Below are 14,000 nucleotides of genomic sequence, written 5' to 3' on the forward strand. Positions count from 1 at the left end.
CTGAACTGGATCTTAAACATTAAAAGACATTAACATGACTAAATCATCGTTACTGGAGGTGGTACATTTCAATATAGACTATAGAGTGTTGATTTGGTTTTCACAATGACCCTTTGGCAGGGATACTTTAATTGTTACAACCCTCTACAAAAGTTACTTGCCGGAACGGGTACACACCACAGAGGTTGATAACTCCAAATCTTTGCACTGACTATTGTGCTAAATTAATGGTCAAACAGAGACAGCATATTTCTTCATTTTAACCTGAAGCTTACAGCTTTTTAATATCTATCAGTATGTGTGCTCTAGAGATCAGACATCCAGACGACCTCAGCTGACACTACAACTGCCTTTCTACGGTAACTGGGGTATCATTGGGTGTGGACAGCACCCGCAACTCATTCTTACACTTCACCATGAATGCGGAAGGTTATACTTTCCCTACTACTCGGAACATTCGGACCAGCAAAATACACCCCTATATCTACTGACCACATTCTTCACAGGGAAAGTCCAGCATAGCATGGCTTTCTCAGAATGGAGCCCACATGACCACGGACAGTTGCAATGTGTAACCCATGTCCAGGCACCTTGGTCGTCTAGGTATAACGTTCAATTCTAAAAGGACATGCTTTCATTCACACAAAGTCACCGAGTCTATAGAAACTATATGGAGTTACAGTAGCACCGAGTTTACACCATAATATTGAAAAGATGATTCTGTCTGGAAAAGTAATCTGCTTCGCCTTAGAAATGTGTCTCAAACTGGACATAAACTATAAAAAAACCCAGCTCATACCAGTAAGAAGTGATGCTCACAACTGGACCTCAAACATTTGAGAACAACTCATTATATGAAGTGGTGCTCACAACTGGATCTGAAACACATGAGAACAACTAATTATCTGAAGTGGTGCTCACAACTGGATCTGAAACATTAGAGACCAACTCATTATCTAAAGTGGTGCTCACAACTGGATCTGAAACATTAGAGACCAACTCATTACATGAAGTGGTGCTCACAACTGGACCTGAAACATTAGAGACCAACTCATTATATGAAGTAGTGCTCACAACTGGACCTGAAACTTTTGAGAACAACTCATATGAAGTGGTGCTCACAACTGGATCTGAAACACATGAGAACAACTCATTATCTGAAGTGGTGCTCACAACTGGACCTGAAACATTAGAGACCATCTCATTACATGAAGTGGTGCTCACAACCGGACCTGAAACATTAGAGACCAACTCATTATCTGAAGTGGTGCTCACAACTGGACCTGAAACATTAGAGACCATCTCATTACATGAAGTGGTGCTCACAACCGGACCTGAAACATTAGAGACCAACTAACATGAAGTGGTGCTCACAACTGGACCTGAAACTTTATAGACCAACTTACATGAAGTGGTGCTCACAACCGGACCTGAAACATTAGAGACCAACTAATATTAAGTGGTGCTCACAACTGGAGCTGAAACATTAGAGACCAGTTAATATGAAAGGGTGCTCACAACTGGACCTGAAACATTAGAGACCAGTTAATATAAAGTGGTGCTCATAACTGGACCTGAAACATTAGAGACCAGCTTATATGAAAGGGTGCTCACAACTGGACCTGAAACATTAGAGACCAGTTAATATAAAGTGGTGCTCATAACTGGACCTGAAACATTAGAGACCAGCTAATATGAAAGGGTGCTCACAACTGGACCTGAAACATTACAGACCAACCAATATGAAGTAGTGCTCACAATTGGAGCTGAAACATAAGAGACCAACTCGTTTTCCAAGAAATGGCGCTTCTAAAATGGATCTGAAACATTGAAAGACAACTCATCAAAATAGGATTTTGCACGTCTGAACTGGATCTAAAACATTAAAAGACGTTAACATGACTAAATCATCGTTTCTGGAGGTGGTACATTTCAATATAGACTATAGAGTGTTGATTTGGTTTTCACAATGATCCTTTGGCAGGGATACGTAAATTGTTACAACTCTCTACAAAAGTTACTTGCCGGAATGGGGACACACCACAGAGGTTGATAACTCCAAATCTTTGCACTGACTATTGAGCTAAATTAATGGTCACACTGAGACAGCATATTTCTTCATGTTAACCTGAAGCTTTGAGCTTCTTAATGCCTATCAGTATGTGTGCTTTAGAGATCAGACATCCAGACGACCTCAGCTGACACTACAACTGCCTTTCTACGGTAACTGGGGTATCATTGGGTGTGGACAGCACCCGCAACTCATTCTTACACTTCACCATGAATGCGGAAGGTTATACTTTCCCTACTACTCAGAACATTCGGACCAGCAAAATACACCCCTATATCTACTGACCACATTCTTCACAGGGAAAGTCCAGCATAGCACAGCTTTCTCAAAATGGAGCCCACATGACCACGGACAGTTGCAATGTGTAACCCATGTCCAGGCACCTTGGTCGTCTAGGTATAATGCACAATTGTAGAAGGACATGCTTTCATTCACTCAAAGTCACTGAGTCTATAGAAACTATATGGCATTACAGTAGCACCGAGTTTACACCATAATATTGAAAAGATGATTCTGTCTGGAAAAATAATCTGCTTCGCCTAAGTGACGCGTCTCAACTGGACATAAATCATAAAAAAAACAGCTCATACCAGTAGGCAGTGGCGCGTCACAACTGGATCTGAAACATATGAGAACAACTCATTATCTCAAGGGGTGCTCACAACTGGACCTGAAACATAAGAGACCAACTTATATGAAGTGGTGTTCACAACTGGACCTGAAACATTAGAGACCAACGAATATGAAGTGATCCTAACAACTGGACCTGAAACATAAGAGACTAACTAATATGAAGTGGTGGTCACAACTGGACCTGAAATATTAGAGACCAACTCATTATATGAAATGATGCTCACAATTGAAGCTAAAACATTAAAAATAAGCTTATTATATGAAGTGGTGCCCACGACTGGACCTGAAACATTAGAGACCAACTAATATGAAGTGGTGTCTGAAACATATGAGAACAGCTCATTATATGAAGTGGTGCTCACAACTAGGCCCGAAACAATAGAGACCAACTAATATGAAGTAGTGCTCACAAATGGAGCTGAAACATTAGAGACCAACTCATTATATGAAGGGGTGCTCGCAACTGGACCTGAAACAATAGAGACCAACTAATATGAAGTAGTGCTCACAACTGGATCTGAAACATTAGATACCAACTCATTATATGAAGTGGTGCTCACAACTGGACCTTAAACAATAGTGACCAACTAATATGAAGGGGTGCTCACAACTGGACCTGAAACATTACAGACCAACTCATTTTCCAAGAAGTGTTGCTTCTCAAATTGATCTGAAACATTGAAAGACCAACTCATTAAAATAGGATTTTGCACGTCTGAAGTGGATCTAAAACATTAAAAGACATTAACATGACTAAATCATCGTTACTGGGGGAGGTACATTTCAATATAGACTTTAGATTGTTGGTTTGGTTTTCACAATGATCCTTTGGCAGGGATACGTAAATTGTTACAACCCTCTACAAAAGTTACTTGCCGGAATGGGGACACACCACAGAGGTTGATAACTCCAAATCTTTGGACTGACTATTGTGCTAAATTAATGGTCAAACAGAGCGTATTTCTGGAATTTTAACCTGAAGCTTACAGCTTTTTAATATCTATCAGTATGTGTGCTCTAGAGATCAGACATCCAGACGACCTCAGCTGACACTACAACTGCCTTTCTACGGTAACTGGGGTATCATTGGGTGTGGACAGCACCCGCAACTCATTCTTACACTTCACCATGAATGCGGAAGGTTATACTTTCCCTGCTACTCGGAACATTCGGACAAGCAAAATACACCCCTATATCTACTGACCACATTCTTCACAGGGAAAGTCCAGCATAGCATGGCTTTCTCAGAATGGAGCCCACATGACCACGGACAGTTGCAATGTGTAACCCATGTCCAGGCACCTTGGTCGTCTAGGTATAATGCACAATTGTAGAAGGACATGCTTACATTCACTCAAAGTCACTGAGTCTATAGAAACTATATGGAGTTACAGTAGCACCGAGTTTACACCATAATATTGAAAAGATGATTCTGTCTGGAATAATTATCTGCATCGCCTAAGTGACGCGTCTCAACAGGACATAAATCATAAAAAACAGCTCATACCAGTAAGAAGTGGCGCGTCACAACTGGATCTGAAACATATGAGAACAACTCATTATCTGAAGGGGTGCTAAGAACTGCACCTGAAACATTAGAGAGCAACTAATATGAAGTGGTGTTCACAACGCGACCTGAAATATTAGAGACCAACTAATATGAAGTGGTCCTAACAACTGGACCTGAAACATTGGAGACCAACTCATTATATGAAGTGGTGCTCACAACTGGAGCTGAAATATTAGAGACAAACTCATTATATGAAGTGGTGCTCACAACTGGACCTGAAATATTAGAGACCAACTCATTATATGAAGTGGTGCTTACAACTGGACTTGAAACATGAGAACAACTCATTATATGAAGTGGTGCTTACAACTGCACCTGAAACATTAGAGAGCAACTAATATGAAGTGGTGTTCACAACGCGACCTGAAATATTAGAGACCAACTAATATGAAGTGGTGCTCACAACTGGACCTGAAACATTAGAGACCAACTCATTATATGAAGCGGTGCTCACAATTGAAGCTAAAACATTAGAGACCAACTCATTATATGAGGTGTTGCTCACAACTGGACCTGAAACATTAGAGACCAACTCATTATATGAAGCGGTGCTCACAACTAGACCTGAAACAATAGAGACCAACTAATATGAAGTAGTGCTCACAACTGGACCTGAAATATTAGAGACCAACTAATATGAAGTGGTGTTCACAACTGGACCTGAAACATTAGAGACCAACGAATATGAAGTGGTCCTAACAACTGGACCTGAAACATTGGAGACCAACTCATTATATGAAGTGGTGCTCACAATTGAAGCTAAAACATTAATGTTTCAGCTACAGTTGTGAGCACAACTTCATATAATAAGTTGATTTTTAGGGACCAACTCATTATATGAAGTGGTGCTCACAACTCGATCTAAAACATTAGAGACAAACTCATTATATGAAGTGGTGCTCACAACTGGACCTGAAACATTAGAGACTAACTCATTATATGAAGGTGACGATCTATAGCCCGTTTTATATTGTGTCGTCTGTTATAATCTGATTATTTTATTGTTCTGAAACTAGTTATACAATTAGAATCTGTGATATTTTGCTATTTGTTATACTGTCCTTCGACGACAGGTCTTAAGATATTATATAAATGCATAACTTGCTCAAGTCACGATATGACTGAAACAATGCCGATGTGACTTTAAATATTAACTCACTCACTCACTCATTATATGAAGGGGTGCTCACAACCAGACCTGAAACAATAGAGACCAACTAATATGAAGTGGTCCTAACAACTGGACCTGAAACATTGGAGACCAACTCATTATATGAAGTGGTGCTCACAACTGGACCTGAAACATTAGAGACAAACTCATTATATGAAGCGGTGCTCACTACTGGACCTGAAAAAAATAAAAACCAATTCATTATACGAAAGGGTGCCCACAACTAGACCTAGACCTGTTATATATATAACAAGCGTATAGTCGACGAAGTCATCTATATCCCCTGCCATTTTAACACAATATGGTCTCAAACCAGGTAACTGACCCAACATTTCTCTTAGGCCATGTCAAAATAGCTGCAATGAAAATTCTAAAATAAACATTTATAAAACTCCTTAATATCAAATGGCACCAGTTCAATATGTGTCTGGTAAACATGCAAAGTTTTGTAAGAAATTATTTAACGGTTTTTGAGTTACGCTCCGGAAACGAACAGCACCCTTATAGAACCTAAGTCCAACTTGTTGCCATGGAAACGTAAAAAATAAAAATTTATAAAATTCCTAAGTAGCAAAAGGCACCAGTTCAGCATGAGTCTGATAGACATGCAAAGTGTTGTAGAGAAATATTTAACGGTTTCTGAGTTATGCTCCGGAAACGATTTCGGGACGCACACACGCACACACACACGCACACACGGACGGAACCCATTTCTATATCCCCCGCCAACTTCGTTGAGGCGGGGGATAAAAATATAAAGATTAGCATAATGGGTTATAAATGCATTACAGATGTAATTAGATATGGTGCCTACTAAAGAATGAAAAAGGGAATAAGAGCCTAGCCTAAGTCTATAATCGCTGGGGTTGGGAGTCCTGGTGGCGAGGTAGGGGGCCGATTGATGGCAGTGAGCGGTGTTGTTGTGCATTTGAAATTGACAGCTGGCTGGGTAATTGATGTTCTACGTTAGTGATATGGATAAGTGGAATTTCGCGAGCGGACGTCGTAGAAATGTTCACGCTGGATATTTCGATCCCGATCCTCAATGGGAAAAAGTTTGTTTACATAATTATAATTTGAAGCAGAGTTTGTTTGGGATGTTCTATAATTTGTCCGTGAGTTTAGCATTAAGTATGAAATTGATAGTGGAGTTGTATATTGCTGGAGGGTTGAATAGACTGAATAGTAAGGACATATTGTGCCGATAGTGGGATGGGATAGAGGGATGTAGTTGAGAGTGGAAAGCGCTATAAAGTGGACAGTGGTAAAAAATGTGATCAAGATGTTCGGAAATGAGGCAGTTTGTACAGTTACCATTTAGATGTCTTTTTTGTATAAATAAATTATAGTTTAGATTTGTATTGCCACTGATAATACGGGATATCATTTTATCAAAAATGCCCGAATTGTTAAAATTGTGGCATTTATAGATAGGTTTATGAAATATAGTCTTAATCCAGGTTAATACAGTAGAAATTTAGAATTTTGATGGATTGTTTTATTTTAGATTTAAGCTCGGCTTTTGAAGTGTGAGATTAACGAATGGGGATGGATGAGTTATGGCTCTTTTAGCTGCTCTTTCTGCAATGGTGTTACCAGGTGTGTTGGATTGCCTAGGTACTCGTAGCAGACTAATAGATTTATTTTCTGATTTTTATTCTGAAATGAAATGGATGATTTTGTTTATTAAGTTGGGACGGGTTTTGGAATATTTGTTTTGAATTTGTTTTAATGAGCCAAGAGAGTCTGAAATAATTAGAAAGTTATTTTGTTTAAGGGTTTTTACTAGATAGTGAGCTGTAAGCATGGCTAATAGTTCAGCAGTATTAGTAATAGTATAATTTTTATAATAATAAATCGGGGTCATTGGATTGTATCTACGTGGATACCTAGTCCTGTATTATCGTTCTTATCTTGTGAGGCGTCAGAGTATATGTGTTGGGGATGGCCAGTTGGTATGTATGTGGTACACTGGGTAGCGCCAAATAAATGCTACGTCACGTCACTTTAATTTTCTCACATAACGGATGTCGTTCACAGGGCATGGGCAGCTTTGAATGTTAGTTAGAAAAACAGAACCCCAATGTTCTGATAATGGAACACATGGAGAGAACGCATATGTTTCAGCAAATAGACCGTACGAGGGGCGTTCAATAAGTTTTGCAACTTCAACATAAGACCAAGTCGGAGAATATATTTTGCACTTTTATTTTTCAATGTAATCTCCATTCACCTCAATACACTTATTCCATTTGTCCTTCCAGCGTTTAATGCCACTTTTTTGTATAGAAATCCGCAGATTGGCCCTCTAACCACGCCTCTGTGGCAGCCTTCACCCTCCTCATCCTGGAAGCGTCTTCCACGTGGGGCAGATTTTATTTGCCGGAACAGGAAATACTCACTGGGGGCTAAGTCTGGGCTGTACAGTTAAATCACCCACCCTACAGCCCAGACGTGGAAGACGCTTCCAGGATGACAAGGTCGGGTCACGAGCCATTTTTTCGCGAAAACGATAGTCACACAACGCCCAGCAGTCACCACCATACCTGATCGCCGATCCCCGGACAGTTTCAACATAGGACTGTACCCGTTCCGGATGCTTGGTTACGTGAAAAACCGTCGTCCACTCACTTACGCTGAGATATTTTGGTGCTTGTGATTGGAATGGTTCCAATGTAACCTGGCCTGAACTGTCCGATACTAACCTCAACGGTATTTGATCATCATGCAAGCGGTTGGTTGTCTGACGGCAACAGTGAACGGAAATCGACATGCTCACCGTCAAAGATATTTTATCGAAGGGCCACGGGACCATATATTGTCCCGTCTAAATGTCCCTTTTCAACTGTACATTAAGACGTCAAAGACTGAGTGCGCGCAATCAAGACCCGTGAAGATCCCGGGAAGAATAGGTCTTCAGCAACCCATGCTTGCCGTAAAAGGTGACTATGCTTGTCGTAAGAGGCGACTAACGGGATCGGGTGGTCAGGCTCGCTGACTTGGTTGATGCATGTCATCGATCCCAATTGCGCGAAACGATGCTCATGATTATCAATCACTGGATTGTCTGGTCCATACTCGATTATTTACAGACCGCCGTCATATAGCTGGAATTTTGCTGAGTGCGGCGTTAAACAACAAACCAACTGCGCGCAATCAAAATTATAACCATCATCACCCTAATCATCTCAGCTTTAACATCGTGTAACTCATATTTTATGCTACGGATTGCGAAATATTTGCATATGAAATAGTCAAGTGTTATTGTTCTAACTACCTGACCGTGTGAATGAATTGCCCTAACCGTTTCACAGGAGATTTCAAAAGTGTGGCCACGACATCTAACGTTAGTCGACGCCATATTGTAAACAAATTGTGTCAAGGTCGGTTTCACATGTGGTAGCTCGGCCCTCGTTTCTGTCGTCGGTACAAACATAAAACAACTATTGAATAAATCGACATAACTTCTAAAATGATGTTTGTTTGTTGTCTAACGCGCACTCAGCAATATTCCAGCTATATAACGGCGGTCTGTAAACAAGTGCTGTATCGCTCACCTGGATATTTACGCAATGATGACAAACTGACAGTATTGAATACTGGAAATATTTCGTAATTTTGACTCTGTCAGCCTTTAAAGTTGGTGATTGCAAATCTGACAGCATGAACGTGTATTTCTCTAGATACAAATGAGGCATAAAGATCTGAACCGTTTCCATGTTATGATCCAGGATCTAAGTTTCCAGAGGCAAGGCTGGATCACAGGGCGAATCCTATTGGCATAAATGTATAATTCGCTTCATAACAAACAAATGCACACAATGTCTCTGTTTATTATAGGGTGGGGATAATACCGGTTTACATGGTATGGTCAAGGTTCTCACTCCTTTGGGAGTGCCAGACAGATGATCGGAAGGGCCAGTTCTGGTAGCATGCATGTATGTGCATTCCTCTCATTATACTCAGCAATTGTACATATGGTCATACGGTAGGGATCTTAACTGTGTCCACCTAGGGATGCTTTCAACCAAATATGATTGATATATCTATCTCTTAGTTCCAGAGAAGAAGTCTTTAAAGGCAATATAGCCAAATTATGTCTATTTGGCCCCGCCCATCAGCCCCTTGGGGGGGTCAGCACCACCATTTGTACAATTTGGAATCCCCACCACGTAGGGATGCTCCCAACCAAATATGGTTGATATCTATCGCTTAGTTCCAGAGAAGAAGTATTTTAAAGCAATATAGCCAATATTATGTCTATTTGGCCCCGCCCATCAGCCCCGCCATTTGTACAATTTGGAATCCTCACCACCGGAGAATGCTTCCAACCAAATATGGCTGATATCTATCTCTTAGTTCCAGACAAGAGGTTGCTAAAGCAATAAAGACAAATTGAGCTAATAATCGAGCATGGACCAGCCAATCCAGTGATTAACATCATGAGCATCGATCCACACAATTGGGATACGATGACGTTTCCGTGAGTCATGGTTCATGCTGTGATGGCACAAAATAACTGATAATCAATTATGTATGTATATACAGCATCAAATACACATTATAAATCTCCTCAGACAATGGAATGGATTGTCATAAGACGACTGCTCGTATTTCCAACATTCATCACGGATATTAGATCCAATTAGAAGATTCATCTCGAGACCCGAAAGCGTTAGCTTGAGGGGCTCGAATGAAAATTTCCAAGATGCAAATACTCGATAAAATCCCGGAAATAGACACACACATAGTATTTATCGATATTGTAAACCTATTGTTTTATTTAGAAAAAAATATGCGCACTCTTTACACCTCGTACCTACTCGGTTGTGAGGCGTCAACATCGAAAGTTCTGTTGTTGCTATGGTGATTTTGATTTTGGTAATGCTGACGGACTACTTTCCTGAGTGTAAGTCATTCATAAGTTGCTGGTGCTTCAGTCGAATGTTCACCGTATAATTAATAATAAAAATAAACAAACTCGAAATCGTCTGTGAGTTTGTTTGTTATTATTACCAGTTACATTATCTGTTGTTATGTCAACATAATCGTTTTTTCAGAGTGTAAACCCCCTGGATGCCACAGCGACACATATGTCCCTCCTCTTCAACCCTCACTTCGAAATCGAATAAAATTCAAAATACATCACGCAGATTAATACACTTCACAGTTTTGAATTCCTTTCTGTTTATCATTTACTGTCATTTTAGGCAATTCAAAATTACTGAAAGTGACTTCTGAAAATTAGGTACATTGTAAATCTCGCCAAATCACAATTCACGGCGTTATATAAATATTCACTGTGTGTTTAGAAATCTAAATATCGGATATTTACTCGAATAATTAAAGTAGAAAATTAGCATATTAGCGATCACGGGTATCAAATCACTACTGATAATTCTGAAACGTCGCTGATAAGCCTAGAATCGTTTAGAATGTTTTGGAAAATACGCATACACGAACGCCGAAGTGTACGTTCCGCCATATATTGGATTGTGTTTACAAAATGCCGGTTATGAGACGCCTTTTCGATCAGTATATGTCAATGTTTAATGCCAAACATGCATCCCTGAATTCCTCATACATTTTCGAAACAATGGATAAATGGTCTTTGTCACCGATGCAAATTATCTAGATGAAATCATGCGAAATAAGTTAGGTATGGAAACGAAAACTATGTTCGGAAAACTGTACTTGCTAAAATGTAAACAAAGCAAAATTCAGATTTTACACTGTGTAGCCTTTTTAGGGGTACTTTCGTCTAATTGTTGCATGCATTGGCTCGATCACGCGTTTGAGAATATTCATGGGAAGAGTATCGTTGCACTAATTATGGAAATACACATATATACATGTGTACATTACAATGATGTGGTAAATTCAACAGAAGCCGTTTACAAAAGTTTCTGTCCTGTGTGGCGCCATGACTGACGCTAAATCACGCACAACGATGACGGTAGTTATCTGCATTTCTGACTAATTCTCTTTCTTACATTGGAAAACATGGTAAACAAATAACAGTACGCAGATTGTCAGAATGCTTCTGATTACTTACGTGACCCATTTATGTGTATACGATCCCTCTATCAACGAAAATCCTCCTCTGGAAATCCCGCGTAATGTTGTCAGTGAACACGCCATTTTGTAAAAGTCGGTCACCGGTAGTGATGTCATACGGAAGTAAACATTGTTGTACATATTTGGTAATTTCTTTGAGGTGTAAACTTTCAACTTGGCACCCAGGGTGTTCTTTGTTATTATCTAGTTTGCATTTTCATCATCGCCTTGATATCCAGATATGACGGAAACCTTTTTGTGTCGGGTCACATTATTTATGAGTAGTAGGTAGCACATAGGATGACGTCACTTATGACAGTGGTTTCTTACACACCCGTGGGTGAGAAACCCATTTGAGATAACTGGTATCAAACATATGTGTGAGATCGAATTCCAGGCCCGTGATTGGCTACTCCATGGTGATGACCTGGGGTCAGATGATGACGGACTACTTTCCTGAGTGTAAGTCATTCATAAGTTGCTCGTGCTTCAGTCGAATGTTCACCTACGTCTGTATTGAACAACAGGACCGTGTAATTAATAATAAAAAATAAAAAAACTCGTCCTCGTCTGCGAGTTTGTTTGTTATTATTATTATCAGTTACATTATATCTGTTGTTATGTCAACATTATCGTTTTTTTCAGAGCGTAAACCCCCTGGCTGCCACAGCGACACATGTCCCTTCTCTTCAACCCTCACTTCGAAATCGAATAAAGTTCAAAATACATCACGCAGACACTTCACAGGTTTGAATTCCCCCTTCTGTTTATCATTTACTGTCATTTTAGGCAATTCAAAATTACTGAAAGTGACTGAAAGTTAGGTACATTGTAAATCTCGCCAAATCACAATTCACGGCGTTATATAAATATTTACTGTGTGTTTAGAAATCTAAATATCGGATATTTACTCGAATAATTAAAGTAGAAAAATAGCATATTAGCGATCACGGGTATCAAATCACTAATGATAACTCTGAAACTTCGCTGATAAGCCTAGAATAGTTTAGAATGTTTTGGAAAATATGCACACACGAACGCCGAAGTGTACGTTCCGCCATATTGGATTGTGTTTACAAAATGTCGATTATGAGACGCCTATATTCGATCAGGTATATTTCAAACTCAGCTGCTATACATGCATCCCTGAATTCCTCATACATTTTCGAAACAATGGATAAATGGTCTTTGTCACCAATGCAAATTATCTAGATGAAATCATGCGAAATAAATTAGGTATGGACACGAAAACTGTGCTCGGAAAATTGTACTTGCTGAAATGTAAACAAAGCAAAATTCAGATTTTACACTGTAGCATTAAAAGAGGTACTTTCGTCTAATTGTTGCATACATTGGCTCGATCACGCGTTTGAGAATATTCATGGGAAGAGTATCGTTGCACTTATTATGGAATTACACATATTTACATTACAATGATGTGGTAAATTCAACAGAAGCCGTAAAAGTTTCCGTCCTGTGTGACGCCATGACTGACGCTAAATCACGCACAACGATGACGGTAGGCCTAGTTATCTGCATTTCTGACTAATTCTCTGTTACATTGGAAAACATGGTAAACAAATAACAGTACGCAGATTGTCAGAATGTTTCTGAATACTTACGTGACACATTTATGTGTATACGATCTCTTAATCAACGAAAACCTCCTCTGGAAATCCCGCGTACTGTTGTCAGTGAACACGCCATTTTGTAAAAGTCGGTCACCGGTAGTGATGTCATACGGAAGTAAACATTGTTGTACATATTTGGTAATTTCTTTGCGGTGTAAACTTTCAACTTGGCACCCAGCGTGTTCTTGGTTTTTGTCTAGTTTGCATTTTCATCATCGCCTTGATAATCCACAGATAGGACGGAAACCTTTTTGTGTAGGGTCACATTATTTATGAGTAGTAAGCAGCACATAGGATGACGTCACTTATGACAATGGTGTTACATGTATTAATGCGCTACTGCAATCATGAGAATAGACAAAATTCATCGGTTCGATGTTAAAAAGGTGCGATTTTAGGGTGTGTAAGAAACAGATTACTGCACTCGTGTCTGTCAGATACCATTGATCTTACAACTCGTTGTTACAAAGCGTATCTAACTCGCTTTCGCTCGTTAGATACGTTTTGAAACAACTCGTTGTAAGATCAATGGTATCTGACAGACACTCGTGTAGTAATCTCTATGTCATGTATAATGCGCTACTGCAATCATGACAAATTCATCGGTTCGATGCTAAAAAGGTGCTATTTTGGGGTGTTAAAAAAACAGATTACCGCACTCGTGCCTGTCAGATAACATTGATCTTACAACTCGTTGTTACAAAGCGTATCTAACTCGCTTTCGCTCGTTAGATACGTTTTGAAACAACTCGTAAGATCAATGGTATCTGACAGACACTAGTGTAGTAATCTCTGTTTCCTACACAGTGATTCGGTCGCTTGCTTCAGGGAATTCAAATCATATTTTCACCCTTTGACATTTGGTCA

The sequence above is a fragment of the Haliotis rufescens genome, unplaced genomic scaffold, assembly GCF_023055435.1.
Source record: "Haliotis rufescens isolate VD_foot unplaced genomic scaffold, xgHalRufe1.0.p SCAF_24, whole genome shotgun sequence".
Taxonomy (NCBI): Eukaryota; Metazoa; Mollusca; class Gastropoda; order Lepetellida; family Haliotidae; genus Haliotis; species Haliotis rufescens.